Genomic DNA, 7,499 nt, shown 5'->3' with positions numbered 1-7,499 from the left:
CGAGTGAACCATTTAAACTGTAGAACACATACTTCAGGCATGTGTAATAGATATTGGAAAGGCTTGGAATACTCACCTGCTCCTAATCAAATTCTCATACAACAATAACTACCACACGAGCATAGGAGTTGCTCCCTTTGAGCCCCTATATGGTCGTAAGTACAGATCGCCGCTCTGCTGGGCTGAGGTGGGAGACACCAAGCTGGCAAAAGGGAAAACACCCAATAGCACGCTCAGTGGACCTAAAATTATTCGAGAAAACATGGAAAAGATACTCCAAATCTAAGCATGACTCCAAGCATCGCGGGACCGACAAAAGAGCTACTCACACAAAAATTATGTTTTCACAATCTTATGATAGCAAAAATCCTCAAGAATTTCATCCAATACATCAAGTGTTCTAGGCTCCAAATTTCTCACCACATCTCTTCATCCACACATTCTCCTACCCAAGGTGATATTCATACCCCTATTTTTTATGTTTTCATGGTTTTAGGGGAGGATACAAGTCAAGGTTTTGTCCAAATCTTGATATATTTGCTTGTTTTACATGTATGCTGAGTTATATACGTGATAAATCTATGAAAACTCCTTATGAACTAATCCAAAAATTAGAAAATTTGGTGCAAGATCAAGTGCTTGAACTATAATCTACAAATGATGAATAGAACCAAGATTTAATATGTTACAATTCATGAGTCCGAAATTATTCTGACAAAAACCGTAATGATAGTCTCAAAATTTTGCTTAAAACTAGTTGAGGAACAAAATATTTGGAAATGGTTAGATTAGGGAATTAATTATATTTTGGGGACCATTTTCGGCCATATAAATATAATGGACTATTTTTGATTTATGGAATAAATTGGGAAATTATTGAACATCTAAATTTTAAGGGACCAAAAATGAAATTTTTGGAGAGGCAAGGGCCTTTTGAATATTTTCTCAAATATAAGTCTACAATGAACATTTTAGAAGAATTGGTCCATTTTCAACAATTCACCAAGTTTTGGGTCACTTGTGACACCTTTTGACAAAATTGGGCCTTATTTTGATACTTTATCAAAGAAGGGCCATTTTTGCCAATGTCCATAATATTGGATCATTTTAATAAATATGATTCAATGTGGTTTATTTTTCAATAAACTAAAAACGATATGCCTAGTCACCGATGCACAGTTAATGTTACGAAATGAAAACGATATATCTATTCAACCAGTACAACTATTGTTATTTATTTAAGAAATAACGGATTTCACCCGTTAGTACAGACACTTGTTGGTTTTCTAGTCAGACGAATCTCCAAAGTACCTAAATATAAAAATATATTAGTGTACGTTTAAAGTCCTGTAAAGAGTTATAAACAAAGTCTCATGAAGGGACAGCGAGAATTTGTGTATAGATCTGTACGGGGTTGACACCCCGCACCTTCGCTGTTCGTTACTGCTGGACTGGCCAGTCTAGGGTGACAAATGTCTTTATTCGATTTGGGCGTCTGAGAAATGCCAAGACAGGTCTCCGTTATATTAGTATGGTTATAACGGCTCACTAGAATATGGTAATGCTATTTAGAAATTTGTGTAGGGAAAACCTTACAAATGAATTGACACATTGTATTGACCGCCCCAATGCTTGGTAGTGATTTCCCACATTTGTTGTGTTGATCGTACACTTGCATTGTACGGATTATCCATAATTCCCTGTTGATTTATCACACATCTCCAGTCTTAGGGTTTTAAGACCACCAAACGATTACACACACATATAGAAAATATAGGATTTTCTAGGGAAAAACAGTTTTATACAATACTGAAGGATGATAAACTAAACCACAAACGTAACTATACTTAATTTTGGAAACAAGACCTACTATTTTGTATATCATAAAATATAGGATTTTCTGGGGGAACATGATTTTTATACGATCTCGAATATGATAAACTAACACACACACACACAAGCAACTGTACTTGATTAAAAACGAAACTTACAACTATTTTGACAAGAAAATATTGGATTTTCTTGTTTTCCAACAATCACAGGTTTTTAAACAAAATGCTTATGAACTTACCAAAATATTTTATGTTGAAGCTTTTCAAACGGCTTGTATTCTTAGAGAATCAGTACGCAGGTGTGGATCGCAGATTCTGAATTATTTTGATGTAGTTTGGAACTTACTCACCATTGTTTCTTTTGTGTAATTTAGAAACATGAACATGATGTAAAACAATGTAAGTTGGTTATATTGATGTATGATGTTTGGATTTGCTATGTTTCATTTATATTCAATGGTTATGATATTGCACAATAAAGTCACCCACCTCCGGACGTTTCTGCCACCTAGTCCGGGAGTGTGACAAGGCGCGACAACCTCCATTGCTTGCAATTCTTACTCAAACTGTAAAGCAAAATCCTTTGTGATTCATGAATCAGTGGAAGGAATGACAATGGGGTGACCAGTGGGCTAGTGGAAAGTCGGTGAGTGGTGAACGAGGATGAAAATAGTAAGACAACGGGTTAATTTCTTGAGTGGAGCAACCCTAATCGATCAATGCTTTGTTTGATTTGATGGAAATGGTTAGGTGATTTTAAATGGTAATTCGAGATTTGAGGGTATCATCATATCTGAGCCTTCTAGTGAATAATAAGAAACCTACAAATCTTACAATGCACGATACTACCCTTTTATTTCTCTTTTCAGTCGCGTAAGATATGATATATTCTTCAAAGTAAGATATATGCAAATATGAGTTGCACACGTGAATTTCATCATGGCCCATGTTTAGTCCTTTATTGTACAAGTCATATCTTTTCTTTTTTGGAGCTTTTCTTTGCGCATTGTTAAAAGAGTTAACTAATGGATCCCTATAAGTTCAAAGTAAAAAATGTAACTTTTTATTTAGTTAACTATGTTTGATATATATTAAAGGATTTCAATATAATTTAGACAACTTATGAACTTATGGACCGTCCTCCATTTTCATAGAAATTTTTTTTTGCTTTACCTATTTTAACTAGATAGTCATTTTATGCAAAGAATGGCACTTACGATATTTTCCTTAGTTAGTCACGATAGTTAACTACAAACTATATTTAAAACGTAAAATTTTTTCTTCCTTACATCTTTTTAACAAATAACACACACACACACCACACACACACATATATATATATATATATATATATATATATATATATATATATATATATATATATATATATATATATATATATATATAGCTTCTACCAAATTTTATAAAAAATATCCTATATTTAAAATTATCCAGCTAAAATAATATGTATATATACAAGTAAAATTATTCTATATTATCATAAAAACTTTAATTATAACCAGATTTCTTTTGATTACATTTTAATTTTCAAAACATTTTTTTATCTTATAATTAGGTTAAATTATATATCCTTTTAATTTCAACTTTTTCTTATAATATTAACGGACAAAAAACTATTTAATTTAGTCTTTAAAATACGACATATATTTACTACATACATTTTTGTCTGTCGTAAATAGTTATTATTTTACGATATATTACATAAAGTTTATGACAGACTTCCGTGCCTGTCATAAAATAGCTTTCTGTCGTAACTTGTCTGTCAAAAAAAGCTTTTTGTCTTGTAGTGGACAATTTTTAACATAACTAGTAGTTGTGGCTTACATAAAGCAATATAACTTATTTTAAAGCTAGATCAGTAAATTGGGGCATTTTTTGTGAAAAATGAAAAAGGAGTTATACAAAAGTATGTCTGCAACCGAAAACTTGAGGCAAAATTAAGCTAGTATATATAATCATTTTGTCCCATGATTATTATTCATTTTTTATTTTTAAAATTTTTATTCATCAAATTTAATATTATTATTATTATTATTATTATTATTATTATTATTATTATTATTATGTATTACTTGGTGAAATTTATAATAATGAAAAGATATTTAAAATACAATTCATTCATATACTTTGCATCAAGTATTATATAACAAAAATAAAATATTTAAAATCAAAATTAAAGAATAAATACTTTAAAAGTCAAAAGTAAACAATAAATATGAGACAAATATAGTATTTCATATGCACCTGTAAATGTAGAAATTAAGTGAACAACCATCCATGAATTCATTTATATTATGGTATTTAATTTTTTCCTGCTTGGCTGATTTTACTTAATAATCAGATGATTTTATTAGGCTAATTGGTTGTGTAATACTTAAACACTAAGATTATGTTTGGCGTAGTAGCTGAAAAGTCAGTTGTTAAATAAAAAGCTAATTGATAGCTGAAAAGCTAACTGATAAAAAATAACGTTTGGTAAAACTAACTGAAATATATAAAATTACATAAAAAGACATTTAAGAGTATTTGTTTTTATAATTAATTAAGGAGTATATTTGGAAAATTTTAAAAAACCTCTTACAAAATCCTAATCTAAGTAGCTTTTAAAAAAAATTAGCTTATAAGCTACTTTTTGGCTTGTCAAACACGACAATATAAAAATACTCGAAAAATAAGCTAGTTTATCAGCTAACTGTGACGCGCCAAACACAACCTAAGAAAATGTTAAATTTGAAAGACTGAAAAAAGCTAGGGCTTCTTAGATATGGAACCGACTTTTTAGATATGAACAGACTAGACTTAGAGCATCTCTAACACACCCCCAAACTCAATTTTTTCCCCATTCTTCTCCAACCCTTACTACTTTTCACCTTCATTTTTGGAGATATGAATAATATTCCCCCATATATGAGGGAATACTATTAATATCTAAAAAATGGAGGTGAAGTTTGGTTGTCAATTTTAATCCCTCTCATTTTTATTTTATACATCTCTAGTTTATTTGATCTACTAATTACAATTTAAATGCAATATTTAATATTTATAATATCATATTATATACTAATTTATATTAATTAATCATAAATATAGAGCTTAATATTTATTTATTGAATTCATATAAAAAAAATTAAATACATATATTAAAAATTTAAAACACAATAACATAATTTATAAAATATAGTAAACAAATATGATCGCAATCTTGATATATTTATTATAAATATAATATTATTTATTTTATAATTATTTATAATAAAGTAATATTTAATTTAAATTTATTATATATAAACATTTTATTTACTATAATATAATTTGAAATACTTTTGTAGTGAAAAAATATAATATATATTTGTTAAAATCTAATTAGTAGAGGGGTGTATTTGATAATATATATAAGTTATAAAAATGAAATATTTTAAAAATATATTTTTTGGGTTAAAAATGTGATATAAAATAGAATAGTGTACTATTTATTTCATTTTTTACTCTATTTATAAAAAAAAAAATAAGGATTGGTCGAAGATGTTTGCTTGTTTTAGTAGGTGGTTTTCACTATCTAAAGAATGGGATGGGCTTTTTAAATCCAGTGTGGACCCGACTTCGACAAAGACCGGGTTTTTTTATTGTTGTCCCAGCCGACCCTAGTCTTGAAATTGGTTAAACCATTTAACGATTTAAAGAAATAGACCCAACGATTACTATATATACACATATTGTGGAGTTTGGACCACAGTAAATCATGTGTGAACTAGCCATAGTCGTTGCTCAAACAAATCTTCAATTCCTTAATTTTGCGTCAATTCAAAGACTTCGAAAATGAATGATGAAATTGATAGTACGTAATGGATAAAGTTCCATAATAAGTAGGAGAAATTACTTGATGATAACCTAAAAACTGAAAACCAATTATTTTGAAACATACATGGCAAGTTGGCAACCAGGCCATTTATTAATAAGTTATTCGTCTTTCAATCAGTTGATGTGAAGTTGAAATTAGCACAAGTTGTTGATCGACCTAGAAGCGAGGAACTGAATCCTAGCCTTGATGTCGAAAGATCAAACTGTAACAGATTGTCTTCAATTTGATGCCCTCCAATAACCACTGCAAATCTAGGTCGGATATCAGTACGTGCTTCAACAAATCCAAGGCACAAAACATTCTTTTTCACCTCAACCATGGAGTTGGCACCATTTATCCTCCAAGACACACTCTTGCTTTGCAAAACAAGGTCAATCGAAGGCACAGCAGGACCCAGACGAGTGCTACTGATGTTGTTGGAGCTAAAACAAGCTCCGAAGGGTGCAACTGAAGGAACCCTTTTGACATTCTTGGGCATTGCTTTTACAAATGCAGCGACAACAGCACGGTAGATTGAAGTTTCCAAGACGGTGTAAGGATCGGCAGTACTAATAGTTGTCCCACCATAACCTTCAGCATCGATGGACAGCAAGGATTCGTTGATTGGCACACGTTTGTCATTGATCTTGATTGATGTAACTCCTATGAAGTATTTAGGAGAAGCGTCACCCAAAAACCCATTTTCAGTAACAGGGTTTATGATGAGAGGGGTGTAGGTAAGAGATGAGGAAGCATCAACATTTGGAAGCAACGTATATGGTCCATTCCCAAAGAACACAACCCCACTTGAGCTGGTTGAGGAACTCAAACAGAGAGCAAATTTCGGATCGAATCTAAAATATGAAGATAACTGTGCAGGAAGTGAAGCTCCGGTTCTTCCAAGACCAGCCATGCCAGTAACCCCACTAGCAAGACCAGCTTCAATGAAGTTATTTCCACAGATGAAATAAAGACGAGGGTCGGTAACGACTTGCAAAACGTTCTTTCCGTCGGTTGACTGTATGGCGAATACATCTGCACCAAGCTGACCACTGGTGCCTGTATTAGCGACGGAGTTGGTAGGTCCATGGCCACAAGTGTTATTGTAGCAGTCGGGAGCTGGTGCAGAATAACATTCGGTTGTGCATGAAGTGGTGTTCAGAAGTTGGCATGCGGCGGAGCCACAAGGTGCCGGCCGGTAGGTGGAGGAGGTGTAGCCTCGCTCACAGTTGACCCACATGTAGTCGCCACCAAGATCGAGGGTCAATTTGACAGGTACAAGAGGTGTTCTTTGGGCAACATGAGTGACATATTGAAGTGTTTTGGCATCTTTGGTTACCCTCAGAAGAAGTGCCTTCGGACGTGATGAGGTTTGGGCTACTGATGAAGACACAATTAAAATCAAGAGAAAGCAAAGCAAAGTGAGTGAAAGTGAAGAAAGAGAAGAAGAAGCCATTAATTGAAGGGATTCTTGGTGCGATGTGGATAATGGAGGACGATAAGGTGGGTATTTATTTGGAAAAATGACGTCGCAATTCGTGTTTTATTACACGCAATCTCATCAACTTGATCAAATATGATTTGTATTTTTATATTTTGGCGGCCAATGACTCAGATGTATTTGGTCAAGCCTTGTGGTCCCATATACGGAGTATATTAGATAGAACATGTACCGAGTATATTAGATAGAAATGACCGACAACACGATCTTGTTAGATTAATTAAACAAATATATCTTTCACATGTATACACATTATATGTTTCCCGTTTTCAAGTCAATAACAAATTAGTAAAAGTGTGCGGATACG

The 7,499-nt window shown here is 32.3% G+C and overlaps 1 pseudogene; it reads right to left on the bottom strand.

The window, feature by feature from the left end:
• Window positions 1-5,662: 5,662 nt before the first annotated feature.
• Window positions 5,663-7,190, bottom strand: LOC145005164 (putative aspartic proteinase GIP2 pseudogene; annotated as a pseudogene).
• Window positions 7,191-7,499: the final 309 nt, after the last annotated feature.

The sequence above is a fragment of the Lactuca saligna genome, chromosome 7 (genome assembly GCF_052625555.1).
Source record: "Lactuca saligna cultivar CGN05327 chromosome 7, ASM5262555v1, whole genome shotgun sequence".
Taxonomy (NCBI): Eukaryota; Viridiplantae; Streptophyta; class Magnoliopsida; order Asterales; family Asteraceae; genus Lactuca; species Lactuca saligna.
The sequence above is the reverse complement of the archived record's forward strand: the minus strand, read 5'-3'. Positions and strand labels throughout refer to the sequence as shown.